The following is a 15,376-nucleotide window of genomic DNA, read 5'->3' on the forward strand; positions in this document are numbered from 1 at the left end:
TCTCCAAAGATCACATGTCAGAAAATTTCCTCAAGAGACAGACAACTCCAGTTTCATTTAAATCTGCCTTTTCTCCCTTTTCACACCCTGACCATACAGGACACATACACCTGGACATCCAGCCTGTCAGTCTCTGCCCTGAGTCATTGTACTGGCTACTGCATCATCTCTCTATAAAAGAGAAAAGTTCTTGCTTTCAGAGAAGATCATGTTTTGCAAACTTTTAAATCTTGGTGAAGCAGTGATGAGAAAAGTTGTGAACAGAGAAGTGGGGAGGAAAGAGTAGACTATAGACTTGGAAAATACCAACTTTCCATTCTCAACACCTCTCTGGTGCCCATTTGTTACCTTCCTTTCTCCTACCCCTTGGTTTCTCTCCAGGCACCTCCAAGGTAGTGATGGCTCTCCAGAAGACACTTTCATTGCTCCTGCTCTTGCTGCTGACCCTGCTGGGGTTAGAACTGGTGCAGCCCTCCTATGGCCAGTCCATGTACCAACGATTCCAGCGGCAACATGTGGACTCTACAGGGACAGGTGGCACCAACTTGCACTGCAACACGATGATGCAAACACGGGGGATGACTAGGCCTTGGTGCAAGCAATTCAACACCTTCATCCATGCAAACATCGGAACCATTAATAACATCTGCAGGACCCAAAATATCCGGTGCAAGAATGGCAAGATGAACTGCCATGAGGATGTAGTGAGAGTCACAGACTGCAGGCTTACAGCAGGTTCCCCGTGAAACTGCAGATATCAGGGCAGGGCCAGCTCTAGGCGTGTTGTCATCGCCTGTGAGGGTAACCCCCTGGTGCCTGTGCACTTTGACGGATAGATGCTACCCTGAAGGGATTATGGCCCCGTGGTTGACCTTTTACTTATTTCTTGAATAGCAATGAGTAATGCATTTGAGCTATCTCAGGCTCTGCCTCCTCTGCTTATGCCTACTTCTTTTTCTCTATATAATCCATTCTCTTAAATGCATCAAAAGAAATGGAGACATAAACATATAATGGCACTGGGCTTTCTGTAATAAAATTTTCTATAAACTCTTCTGCTTCCTTTTATAATACTAGTCAACGTAACCCTCTCAGATCCTATCCTCTGGAATTTCGTCATTATATGTATGATATAGCATTTCAAATATTTTAAGATGCTCCCATCTCAGTGATCTCATTTTAATACCACGCACCCCTGTGATGCTCATGTTGCTACAAACAAGACCCAAAGTTAAAGGATTTGCTGAAGAACATGAAGACAGTGGAAAAGCTGAAACCAACAATCCATTTCAACTGGCTATTAATCCAGGAATTTTTCTACTCCATCACAGGGAGTGCTTTAAAAGTAACTCCTTTTTGATATTCTCAAAAGTCAGCTGTTGGAGGAAGCATTAAACATTTAGAAATATTGCCAAAACCGGTTTGGCTCAGTGGATAGAGTGTCGGCCTGCGGACTGAAAGGTCCCGGGTTTGATTCCGGTCAAGGGCACGTAACTTGGTTGCGGGCACATCCCCAGTAGGAGGTGTGCAGGAGGCAGCTGATCGATGTTTCTTTCTCATCGATGTTTCTAACTCTCTATCCCTCTCCTTTCCTCTCTGTAAAAAATCAATAAAATATATTTTAAAAAAATTTAGAAATATGAACTGGAAAAATGAGAGCTCTTTCTGTATAATTTGTCAACCTTGTTATGTTTGGGTCTATTAAGGTTAAGAAATTATACAGGAACTTCCTTTTTCTCTTCACAAACTTTTGAATCATAGTAGTAAGCGCGAGCCGCAGTTTGCCGCTCTGTTGACTAATGAATTTGCCGACCACTGTACTAGATCAATAAGACTCATTCTCTTTTCCTGACTAGAAAGATTTTTCATGTTTTTTTTTGTAATAAAGAACTCAAACTACAGATATCTGTGAAGATGGTGCTATGGTTCTTGTGTGGGATTTCTTTTCTTTTATCCTCTTTTAATTATTTTCTAGTTTATAAACATGCACCAACACCTTAATACCCTCATAAACTGGTCCATGATTAAAACCTGTAGGATCAATGACCATGACACAGAAACATTTGTGTCATTTACTAAAGACAATTCTTACACCCTTCCCTTTTCCCTTTGATTATTTTGAAACGAATTGGGGAACAGAGATGTATGAAGACACAAGCAGCTAAAAATGGAAGTATGTATATGAGTGTGTGTGTGTGTGTGTGTGTGTCGGTGTGCACGTGAAAGGACTAAACTGAAAATATTTAAATTAAAGCAAATATATATTGTTTATGTTTAAGGTGTGCAACCTCATACATTGTGAAAAAATCACTACAATCAATGTAATTAACTTATCTGTTACTTTACATGGTTACCAAAAGTGACCCCATTTTGGACTGCTTTCTGCTGCATTCTTTTCAGCACTACTGAACATCATAGCTTAGCCCACCAGTTTCTTCTGACTACATATTGCTTTCACACCATTGTAAAGTAAAAAAAAATCAGAGGCATGAAAATCCTATATAATAAAAGCATAGTAAGCAAATAGTCCCCTCGACCGGGAGTTCGACCAGGGGGCGGGCCCGGTTGGGGGAAGGGAAGGAGGCCCTGGCCTGTGGCAGCAGGCAACTGGGAAAAGGGAGGGAGTACTCTGTCAGCAGCCGGCAGCCGCTAAGGACCCTACCAGTGCACGAATTTTGTGATCTGGACCTCTAGTTCATAAATAAAATTGTGAATCATTTTTGCTAATCCATGTCACCAAACTAAAACTTAACAACTAACAAAATTTCAGCCTCTTCCACAGGTGAAATTTTAAACCAATCAATTTAGAATTACCTGATCAGCACTGGTGAGGTAATCTGGCTGATAAAACCCTTTGCCTTCCCCTGAATGAAGGTGCCCTTGCTTAAAATAATCCAGTCTTTTAACTACATAGTCCCACCCTCTTTCTGCCTGTAAAAACCCTCCATTTTGTACAACTCACCAAAGCACCTTTCAAGTTGCTAGATGGCATGCTGCCCAATTCCTGAATTGCTTAATAAAGCCAATTAGATCTTCAAACTTACTTGGTTGAATTTTGTTCTTTAACTCTTGCACCCTGGCCCTTGTCATGCCTTTGTACCCAGAAGACTGTCTTTGATGTATGACTCCTTTGCTCCAGGCTCTTCTCAGAGTGACCCCCAGTGTTCTAGATGAAAAGATGAACAGGTGCACATAGTAAGGCTGTCCCCTCTTCCCCCACCACCACTGCCAATCAATTGGAACACTGCCCCTCCCACATCTTTTCCTTTCTTCACTGCCTCAGACTTCTTAGGTCTAAGAAAAGTGAAAGGACACTGACTCTGCTCTTTAGATTCACACACTAATCCCCACGGACCTGTGAACGTGAGTATGGGATCTGAATAGGGCAAGTTAGAGTTAGAAGGGTTGGTACTGAGCATGGCTGGGAAAAAGGCCCAGGAACACTGGAAGGGGATTGCTTGAGGTTGTAGAGTTGAGAATGCAGTGACCCAACCTGTAAAAAACAAAGACCCGAATTTAACTCAGCATTAATCTCACTAATTAAACCTCCCTCCCTCTCCAATACGTTCAAGCATAATACATTGAAGTAGCTTGAATTGCGGTCTTCTCATTCTTTTAGGCCATTTGAACTAGGGATAGGGTGCCACAAATGAGAACCTGCCTATCTCTTGTTCTGTGCCTGATAGAGCACTCGAGACCCCCAAAAGTGTTCTCGTGCAAATCCCATTAGACTCTCACAGGTCAGTAAAGGAGCTACTATTAGGCTCAGTTGAGGACACCAATTGTGAGATATTGAGAATCAGGTTAGAGCTTCTGTAGGGCTAGGTAACTCCTCATGCTAACTGAGGACAGGGAGCTGGTTTAAAGGGGAGACTGTTTCAAACATCTCTAGGCCCTGATTTTGACCAGAGTAGCTCCTGTGAGGGCAGTTTCGAACTTGGTACTTGGTTGCTTAGAACACTATTTCAAAACTTTATGATGGTATTCTTAATGACAAATCAAGATCATTCAGCATGATGATAATTAGGGAAATGGCCTCTGAGAAGGCAAGTGGGCTGTCAGAAGTGCTACCATGTTTCAGGCAGGCATTGGGGAAGTGCTATGAGGAAGTCAAGATGAGATAAGCCCCACTTGCAGAGTCCGTTTTAATTGCAGCCTGGGATTTCAGGGAGCCAAAGCCTTCCTGCTTGGAAAATGTTTCCCAAGTCTACTCATCTTCTACATTCCCTTAAGACTTTTTCTACTTCACAGACATAAAATTTAAAATACCATTCTCTTTCAGACACACTCTTATGAGAACACATCTGGACAGTAAAACAGAACTAGCTGGAAAGCTCCTTGTTTTGGGTGAAGAGAAGGTGTTTGGAATTCTCAAAATAAACTTCGTCTATTTTTTACAATTTTGTGCTTGTCTCACTCAGGCTCTAGCATATTTTCAATTCTTGTAAATTTTATTATCTCATGAGATTTATCATCTTCTAGTCTGGAACCAAATAGTAAAATTGAGCCTAAGTATCTACATCGGCAGGGAAAGGAATTTTAAGGTGGAGCTCAGCTCAGGGCAGTGTGGCAGTTATGTTTTCCTCTCTCTTCCATGGAGACCCACAGGTGATCCTGGTGACTGAGATGTCCTCCTCTCTGAAGGTCCTAGGTGCTCTCTTGTTCCTGCTGTTCCCCTTATGTGGGCTCCATGTACACAGCCAGAACCTTTCCTGGAGGCAATTCATGAAACAGCACCACCTGAGCACAAGCTGGGAATTCAATGAGTACAGATGCAATGATCTCATGAGAGGAAGAGAAGCTTCAAAAGACAGGAACTATCACATCTTCATCTATACCTTCTGGCACAAAATCAAGCATGTATGCATCAGGAACTGGAGAGATCGCTACAGAAATGTATACTAGTATATATGGGCCCCAAATCCCTTCAAAATAATCGGTGTTACTCGGTGAATAACAAAAAGGGCTACAAAGAGCACAGGAGCCACAGCTGCATTGAATTCCATTGTGGTACAAATGGGTTTGTTGACAGAATAGAGGACATCTAATTGTTAGAGGTTATCAGTAACCTCTACCACCACCCCCTTGTTCTAGTAGAGTGATGAGTGTTTCCCAAGTGGTGGACCTTGCCCACATTAATAGCCCTTGCTAATCACTACTTTGCATTTATGTGCTAATATTTTCCATTTACTTAGAGTTATGTATCACATGGTTTCTTGATATCATAACTTTACCTATATTGGTTCTCTGCCTGGATACCCTCTTTGTCATTTACCTGCTCTACTATTTTATATATATATATATATATATATATATATATATATATATATATATATATAATTTTTTTTTAAAGATTCACCTCACGTGGCATCTCTTTTTTACTAACCCAGGAATTTTCTCGATTTGATTCCTTACATCTACCCAAGCTGAATGATCCTCCCTTTACAATGAATTATATCATTCTAATGTGTGTGACATTTATATATGTTATATGTGCAGAGTATATGTGGTGATTGGTATAAGTATCCATTGACATGGATTATGCTTGAATGTGATTTGTGCTATGTGTAGTTTAAGATGAGTGTTACATGTATGTAATATGCTTCTGTGGGTGATAATAATGTAAATGTTTAAGTACTAAGTTGAGGAAAAGAGTTGTGACCTAGGCATTGATTGTGTCGACATGCTGAATTTCACTCAGATTGGGAGTGTGGGGGTGGGCAGAGCTGATTTAATATAACATGTAGTATAATCCTAGCTCATAGTATGTGCTTAGTCTACATTGGCCTTCCTTTCCCATCTTTTGGCTTGGTACTTTCATTTTGACTTTGATAAAGCCAACATCACTAGTGCCCATCAATCATCTCCTCTTTCTAGCTTCAGAAGATAGAGGTTTCTAATGCAAAAATGTAGGCTGTCATCTGTATGAAGGCTATAAGTTCCCAGGATTATAAATAACCTTCTCCATCAGCTACAGAAAGGTTCCTACTGGACTCATTTATTAAGAATATCTCTAAGGCCCAGCTTGCATTGTTCAGTGGTTGAGTGTCGACCCATGAGCCAGGGAGGTCATGGTTTGATTTCCACTCTGGGCACATGCCAGGGTTTCACACTTAATTCCCAATAGGGGGCCTGCAGCGGCAGCCAATCAGAGATTCTCTATCATCATTGATGTTTCTATTTCATTTCCTTTCTCTAAAATTATAAAAACAAATTTTTAAAAAATATTTCTAAGGAGGCCAATGCAATTTAGGGGGGTTAAGGCAGTATGTTTCCTGAGGAATGATACATTATGTAGAAGATACTAGCACAATTCACTTGGCAGAGAAATAGGTTGGGGTTGGAGAAATAGGGTGGGGTTGGCAACTCTTCTCAAGAATGAGGTTCAAGCCCTAGCTGGCTTGGCTTAGTGGATAGAGCATTGGCCTGCAGACTGAAAGGTTTGATTCTGGCCAAGGGAACATGCCAGGTTGTGGGCTCGATCCCCAGTTGGAGGTGTGCAGGAGGCAGCCGATCAATGATTCTCATCATTGAGGTTTCTCTCTCTCCATCTCCCTTCCTCTCTGAAATCAATAAAAATATATTTTTTAAAAAAGAATGAGGTTCAACGGAGAGAGAAAATGGTGGCTGAATAGGCACGCGTGTTGTGCACCTCATCCCGGGGACATACTGGAAAACAGCTAAATCAGAGAACATCCACTTGGAATTAACAAATTTGACACAGCTGAGAAGACAATTTACAACAGGGAAGGGAAGAGCATGCCTGAAGAATGGTAGGAACTGGGATCTGGGCTTGATAGGTACACCCAGCCACTAGGCCGAGAGGGTGAGGAGGAAGCTGCATTGCACCAAAGCCGCATTTCTTGGCAACAGGCACAACATCCAACTGTGGAAAGGAAAAGCCTCAGGGCTGCTGGCAGCTGGGGAATCTGGACCTTAGACCATAGCCGCAAAAAGTTGCTCCACAAAAGATGGCCCAAAAGGCGGCCCAAGCAGCAAGGTGCTGGGGGAAGATAAACCCACAGCTTTGTGGTTGTTTTGGTTTTGTTTTGTCCTTTCTTTTATTTGCTAAACCCAGAACACAGGACTTTTGGATTGCAAACACTTACCTGAGGCTTCGATACAGGGATAGAGGCACAGACCTGAGGGGCCTGAGGAGAGGCTGGGGAGGGAAACAGGGCAGGGAGACTTGGCCAGTAACCCTGCATTGGGACATTCTTAAGCTTCCAACCTAAGCCTCCATTTCTCCCCAGAAGAGCTAGCCCTCCCCCTAGTAGCCTCTAAGCAGGTAATACAGCCTGCCATACCCTGCCTATATTTTGAGTTACACAAAGGAAACAAAGGCAGAGGCCAAGTTTACGGGTCTGAATGGGCCCAAAGAGCCCTCAGTAACTGGATTGGAAGATGGGCCAGTCTGCCCCGCTATTCTGCAAACCAGACTGATAAAAACTCCAGGTCGCCAGCCAACTCCATTGGTCTCCATACAAGGATCTCTGACCAACCAAGGCCAGAGTTATATTTTTGGCCACTCTTGGAGGGGTAGCTATGGGTCAGGGAAAAAACACTCATCTTACTCCCTGAATGTGAAACAGCACCAACCTCACCTAAAGCCCTGTCAGAAACAGACAAATGAGTGATTATGAAAGACAGCTGGCAGACAGGCAAAGAGGGCAGATTGGCCCCATGTGCTTGCAGCCAAGGCCTGTGGAGAAAGACATAAGCAGAGGACCTGTGCACTGCTTGGAGCTTCGAGCCAGGTGCTAAAAGCCAAAAGATAGTGCCTGACAGTGGCCAGCACCTAGTCCCCAACAGGAAGCCCAGAATTAGCAGACAGAACAGAAGAGTGGGGTCCTCAACCAGCTCCCAAAGGGCATTAAAACTCGGCTGAAGTGGATGACACTTCACTTCTTTTTTTAATTCTTATTATTTAAAAATTTTTTATTATAATTTTTCATTTTACCTTATTTTATTTTTCTTTGCACCTTTTCCTTCCTCACTTCTCTTTCTTTCCTCCCATTTCTCTTCTCCTATCTCTATTAGTTTTTTCCTTTCCTTTCCTTTTTATCCTTTCTAAAAATGGACCTTCTTTATCTGCTTTATTGATGTGTCTCAGTTGGTTTATTCAGATACCTAATTTTCCTCTTACCTGCTCCTATTCCATTTCTCCTTCTCTTTTCTTTCTCCTCGCTACTCAGTTTTATCTGTTTTCTCTCTCGTCTCTTACTCTTTTCTTCTCTTAATTTTTTTAACTTCTTTCACTTTCTAAATTCCTATCTGCTCTCTATTCTCTGTTTTAAACATTTTTTAATATTTATTTTTATTTCTTTTTCTCCTGCCTCTATCCCAAACCATGATCCTTCTCCTATTCATCCAATTCCTCAACCTTATAGTTTCTATTTAAGCTCTGCATCTACAGATTCTGCTCTCCCCCTTTTTTTTCCTGGGTGTTTTTTGTTTGTGCTTTTTTGTTTTGTTTATTTGTTTGCTTTGTTGTGTTTTCTCCCCATAGACTTCCTTTCTTTCTTTTTTCTTTCTCACTATCATTCTTTTTTCTTTTTAAATATATTTTATTGATATTTTACAAAGAGGAAGGGAGAGGGATAGAGAGTTAGAAACATCGATGAGAGAAACATCGATCAGCTGCCTCCTGCACACCCCTACTGCAGATGTGCCCGCAACCAAGATACATGCCCTTGACCGGAAGCGAACCTGGGTCCTTTCAGTCCGCAGGATGACGCTCTATCCACTGAGCCAAACCGGTTTCGGCTCTCACTATCATTCTTGTTCTATTTTCTAAATCTCTTTTCTCTAGCTGTCACTTTTATTAGAGTTATAGGTGTCTTGTATACATTCATGTTCTGTTCCTCCTGTGTTGTGTCTTGTCGTATTGTATTATGTGCCATTCAGTCAGTGCCTCCAAAATGTTGGCATGACGTGGTAGGAAGTGAGCCACATGATCAGACACCTTGAGAGGCGACTCCATCCATGAGTGAGACGATAACATTAAAGACTGAACTCTATCAGGAAAACCCAAATATTTCAAGTAGAGGGTCTCCCTAGAATCCCGGCCCAAGAGATCTGAGACACTGAACCACTAGATCTCCCAAAATTTCTACTACATAAAACCAATTGAAAAAATCTGGGTGGCATAGCAGTTTGATCTAATACATAGAAACAATTACAAAGCAATAGCAAAAATGGGGAGACAAAGAAACAATTCCCAAGTGAAAGAAAAGGAGGAATCACAGAAAAGGAATGAAATGCAATGGGGGCAAGCAATATGTCAAAGAAAGAATTCAGAGTAAGGGCTATAAGGATGTTCAAATGTCTGAATCAGAAATTCACCAAGATATATAAGAATTAAGATGAAAGAATGACATAGCAGCAATAAAGAACACAATGGAAAGTTTCAACAGTAGTCTAGTTAGAAGACAAGATAGAAAAAATAACAAAGCAGAACAAATGGAAAAAAAATTAAAGAGTAGGAGGAGGGTCTCAGGGACCTCTGGGACAACATGAAACAAAACAACATCCACATAACAGGAATGCCAGAAGGGGAAGACGCTGAGCAAGGAATAGAAAACCTGTTCAAAGAAATAATAAGAGAAAACTTCCATGACTTTGGAAAGAAAAAAGTCATACATGTTCAAGAAGCACAGAGAGTCCTAAACAAGATGAATCCAAAAGGACACACACCAAGACATATCATAGTTAAATTGGTAAATGTCAATGACAAAGTAAGAATCTTAAATGCTGCCAGAGACAGACAGTTACCTACCAGAGATCTCCCATAATACTATAAACAGATTTCTCAACGGAAACACAGTAGGCCAGAAGGAAATATAAAGAAGTACACAAAGTGATGAAATGAAAGGGACTGAATCCTAGAATACTCTATCCAGTAAGGCTATCATTCAAAAATGAAGATGAAATCAGGAGCTTCACAGACGAAAAAAGACTAAGGGACTTTATTACCACCAAGCCAGCAGTGCCAGAAATGCTAATGGGACTGTTGTAAAAAGAAGAAATAGAAAGGGAAGAAGGAACACAGGTATAAAGAATAAAAATGGCTACAAACAAGAACCTATCCATAATAACCTCAATTGTAAATGGATTAAATGCTCCAATCAAAAGACATAGGGTAGCTAATGGATAAGAAAACATTACCCATGTATATTCTATCTATAAGACACCCACCTCAGAACAAAGGACTCACAGAGACTGAAAGTGAAGAAATGGAAAAACATTTTTTCAGGCATTTGGAAATGAAAAAAATAAAACCTGGGGTAGTAATACTTATATCTGACAAACTTGACCTCAAAGTGAAGGCCATAACAAGAGATAAGAAAGGCTACTTCATAATATGAAAGGAATCAATTCAACATGAGGTTATAACTCTGATAAACATATATGCAACCAATACATAAAAATACTTCTGGAAGATATTAAGGAAGACATCAACAGCAACACAATAATTGTATTGTATTTTAATACCCCATTGACATCACTGGATAAATCTTCTAGACAAAAAAATTAACAAAGAAACAGCAATCCTAAACAACTCACTAGATCACATAGAACTAATTGACATCTTCAGAACATGCACTCCAAAGCTACGGAGTATACATACTTCTCAAGTGCACATAGGGTATTTTCAAAGTTACAACACATATTAGGACACAATCTAAGTGTCTACAAATGCAAGAAGGTTGAAATCATATCAAGCATCTTCTCAGATCACAGTGGCATAAAGTTAGAAATCAACTACAATAAAAACAATCAAACACATGGAGGGTAAATAGCATGCTATTAAACAATGAATGGGTTACCAAAGAGATGAAAGAATAAATAAAAAATAACCTGGAAACAAATGAAAATAAAAACACAACAATCTAAAATCTATGAGACACAATGAAAGGGAAGTTCTGAGTGCTGAGAGGGAAGTTCATAGCAATACAGGCCTACCAAAAACAAACAAACAAACAAACAAACTACACAAGAAAAACTGCTAATAAGATATCTAACCATACAACTTAAAGAACTAGAAAGAGAGCAAGAAGAAAAACCCAGAGTAAGTTGAAGGAAGGAAATAATGAAGATCAGAGAGAGAATAAATGATATTGAGACCATAAAAAACAATACAAAAGATCAATGAAACCAAGAGCTGGTCCTTTGAAAGGATAAACAAGAATGATGAACCTCTAGCCCGGCTCACCAAGAAACAAAGAGAGAGGACCCAAATAAACAAAATCAGAAAGGAAACCGATGAAGTAACAACCGATCCCACAGAAATACAAATGAATGTATAAAAAACAGTGTGAACAACTCTATTCCAACAAACTGGACAACCTTGACCACATGGACATTTTCCTAGAAAAATATAGTATTCCAGAACTCAATCAGGATGAATCAGAAAACCTGAATAGGCCAATAACTACTGATGAAATTGAAGCAGTAATAAAAAAACTTTCAGCAAACTAAAGCCCTGTTCCGGACAGCTTCACACTGGAGTTTTACCAAACTTTCAAAGAAGAACTAATACTGATCCTCCTCAGACTAATCCAAAAAATTCAAGAGGAAGGAACACTTCCAAGCTCCTTCTCTGAATCCAGCATTACCCTAATGCCAAAACCAGATAAAGACACTACAAAGAAAGAGAATTACAGGCCAATATCCCTGATGAACCTCCTAGATACTCAAAACCTCAACACAATATTAGCAAATTGCATCCAGAAATACATTAAAAAGACCATGACCAAGTGGAATTTATTCTGGGGATGCAAAGCTGACACAATATCCGCAAATCAATAAATTGATACATCACACAAACAAACTGAAAGACAAAAACCACATGATCACATCAATTGATGCAGGGAAAGCATTTGATAAAATCTAAAAGCATTTGATAAAATCTCTCAGCAAAGTGGAAATAGAGGGATCATACCTCAACATAATAAAACCCTTATCTGGCAAACCTACAGCCAACAACATACTCAATGGGCAAATTCTAAAACCATTTCCCCTAAGAACAGGAAAAAAATATGGATGCCCAGTTTCACCACTCCTGTTCGACATAGTATTGGAAGTGTTTACCATAACAATCAGACAAGAAGAAGAAATAAAAGGTACGCAAATTCAAGGGCCAAGGCAAGCCGCTGAAGCTGCGAGGGCCGAGCCTTTTGCATGAATTTCGTGCATCAGGCCTCTAATGCACTATATAAGCATTGGACATTTCCTGACATTCTTGGAGAAAGTAATCTGGTGAAAGACTGAATTTCCTGTAATCAAACAATTCAATTATATTCTTGTTATTTATACATTAAAAGGATTGAAGAAATATGTACTATAGAAGTTTTGAATTGTGAAAATCATTAAAGAACATAAAATATTACTTTAAAATAGCAAAATTAAGTGTGAGATTTACATTTTATGTCATCTTTTTCTGTGTCCTTAAAAATCACTGCAAATATTTTTCCAAGAAAAAATTAAAGGCAAAAATATGGTGCCATCTTTTAGACACTTCAGCAATACCTAATCCTCCTCTCCAACTTCTCCCTCCTCCCACAGTTGTAGTCACTTTTTGTTTCTGATAAGGGAGGGAGTAAGAATGAGGGTAACTGGGACAATCTTTTATACCCAAACTCTTAGAAGGTGTTAGTTTTAGAAAAATGGACTAGACTGAGTAGGAGACTCTCCCAGATTTGTTTCCTTTTCTGCATGCAATTATGCATTGTGGGAGAGTCAAGATAATTGACTAAATTAGAAGTTCATTTAGCTGTATCCATAAATGAGATTAAATAACCTGACATACATTACAGAATAATCCCCAAACTAGGGAAAGCTTAGGAACAAATTCAGCAAATGTTCCAGCATCTCTCAACTCTGGTTTCATATAAAGTCAACTGGGGGCTTTTAGAAAAACATCAATGACTAGATCCCTGTGAGATAAATGTATATATATTGGTTTCCGCCCCCATCCCCATTTCAGGCACAAGGATCGTAAAAGCCTTAAAAAGTCCTAAGTGACAAGAGCACCTGCCCGAAGCCCTCTTGTTTATCATCGGGTGAACGTCCTAAGATCTCCTTCCTGAAGCAGCTTTCTCTGCCTGAATCTCTTGGGTTTGATCCCTGATCAGGGCACATACCCAGGTTTGGGGTTCAATCCCTGGTTGGGGCATGTATGGTGGGCAACTGATCAATGTTTCTCTTGCTCTCCCTCCCCTTCTCTCCTAGACTCAATGAAAAAAAAAAAATCCTTCGATGAGGATGAAACCCAGTATCCTTCATTCCATGGCCTGACACTATATCCATTAAACCAAACCAGGCAGAGCTATTATTATTATTATTTTTAATCCTCACCTAAGGAATCAAACCCATGACCCTTCGGTGCATGGGACAACACTCTAACCAACTAGGCCACATCAGCCAGGGCTAGAATACTATTTTTACATAAGTATACATTATTACTAAAACATTTTACCTAAAATATTTTTATTTTATTTATATACATTTATTAGTTCTTAACAATCCTATGTGATTTCAAAGTTAATTATCACCCAAGCTATTTTCTTGACAAATTATGCAACAAATATGAACTTATTTTTGTAAACCCAGGTAAAACAAAAATACCATATTCAATATTAATAACTAAAATACATGTCTATTTAATTAAACCAACCTTAAATTAGCTTTAATATCAATTTTTTTTTTTTTTTTTTTTTTTTAGATTATAGGATTCTGAAAGATACTTGGGATGGCTTCTATTTTTTTAATTTATTTTTTTTCTTGTTGTTATTCCCCTCCACAGGATATTTTTCCATTGATTTTTATAAATATTGGGAGCGCCAAGTAGCAACAATGAGAAAGAAACATCCATGTGAGAGAAACACATCCATTGGTTACCTCCCCCAGGTGCCCAGACCGGGGCCTGGGATTGAGCCTGCAACCAAGGTACATGCCCAAGATTGGAATGGAACCTGGGACCTTCAGTCCATGGGCCTACCTCTATCCACTGAGACAAACCTATTAGGGCACTTCTATTTCTTAATTTAGGTAAGTATTTAATTCCTTTAAGCCAATAAATTATTACAACCTAATAATATCAGCCAGAGACAGAAAATACACCATATATAAACACAAATATCACCAACAGATCATACACATAAACAGAATTATGAATAATTGTAAGAAGACAAGATTTCTCATTTGCACTCGATAACTTTTAAGGAACCTGGACATGGGAGGGGGGAATATCAGGCATGTGACTTTAGCCACTTGTTTTTACTTTTTATCTTTCTTAAATTTATTGAGGTGACCTTGGTCAGCATGAACATGTGGGTTTCAGGTGTGGGTTTCTATGTTACAAGATCTCTATATTGCACCATGTCAAATGCCACCTGTTTTTAAAAGTGCCAGTTTTTTTTTCCTTTGATTTCCTCAGCCTCAGGCCCTAGTGAGCTGTGTTTACCCAGCAGGAAGACCTGTTGAAACTTGCAAAATATTCCTAATAGTCTTTGAAAAATTAGCTTCCAACTTTGTTAAGTTTCTGGTCAGTTATTGAATCCTTTAAAACCAGTTCAATATATTCTCATACTCTTTTTATCTCAAGTAACCTTTCGAAAATTTCCACCTTATTGGGAAGTCTCTAGCTTTTCCTTCTGCATTTGAAAAAATGATCTTGTTAATTAACCTAATTAGTACCTGTAACACCCAAAAAGCTAAATAACGAATTCAAAAGTCTCAAGTTATACTTTTTGAGTATCAATCTCTTTTCTTCTAAAGTGCTAGGCAATTGTGCTTCCAGTGACCTAATTTTTACAATATCTACAGCCATTCCTGGACTGTATTCAGACTGAGAGTTGAAGGATGACAACACTGGATTCTGGTGTGGCAGGCAAGGAGCCTGAGTGAAGAGCCAGCCAAAATCATCTGGAAGGAGGGAAGTGGAGAGACTCAGGGTTTTCCCTACAGTCTGTAGTCATGGATCCCTCTGTCCCCAAGGGATTGAGCTAGTTTGCCTTTACGAAAACTGCTGTGGTAACCAACGGTGTTTAGTAAGTTTTTTAAAGTAATCTTTTTCTTGATTTTCTCTTACTTATTACCAAACCTACTCATGTATTCTGGGAACTATGAAAAGTCTCCATATGCACAGAGGAAACTATGTTTTCCCTTGGTGGAGAAGGGGATGGGATGGTGGTATCGAAATCACATTTCAAAAATAGTTTTATTGAGGTATAATTGCATATTTTAAAACATACATATTTAAATTTAGCAGTCTGATGAGTTTTGACATATAAATAAAAATAATCACCACAAAAAGAATATTGAACAACAATCTACCCAGCCATATAGGCAGGGAATGCAGAAGAGGAAGGAA

At 39.4% G+C, this 15,376-nt stretch overlaps 1 pseudogene across 1 annotated transcript; it reads left to right on the forward strand.

Moving 5' to 3' along the window:
* The first annotated feature begins 398 nt into the window (after positions 1-398).
* Positions 399-836, forward strand: LOC308247336 (ribonuclease 4-like; annotated as a pseudogene). The gene has a single exon. The product of its transcript is annotated as a ribonuclease 4-like (transcript).
* The last annotated feature ends 14,540 nt before the right edge of the window (positions 837-15,376 follow it).

Source organism: Plecotus auritus (genome assembly GCF_963455305.1).
Source record: "Plecotus auritus genome assembly, chromosome: 1".
Classification (NCBI taxonomy): domain Eukaryota; kingdom Metazoa; phylum Chordata; class Mammalia; order Chiroptera; family Vespertilionidae; genus Plecotus; species Plecotus auritus.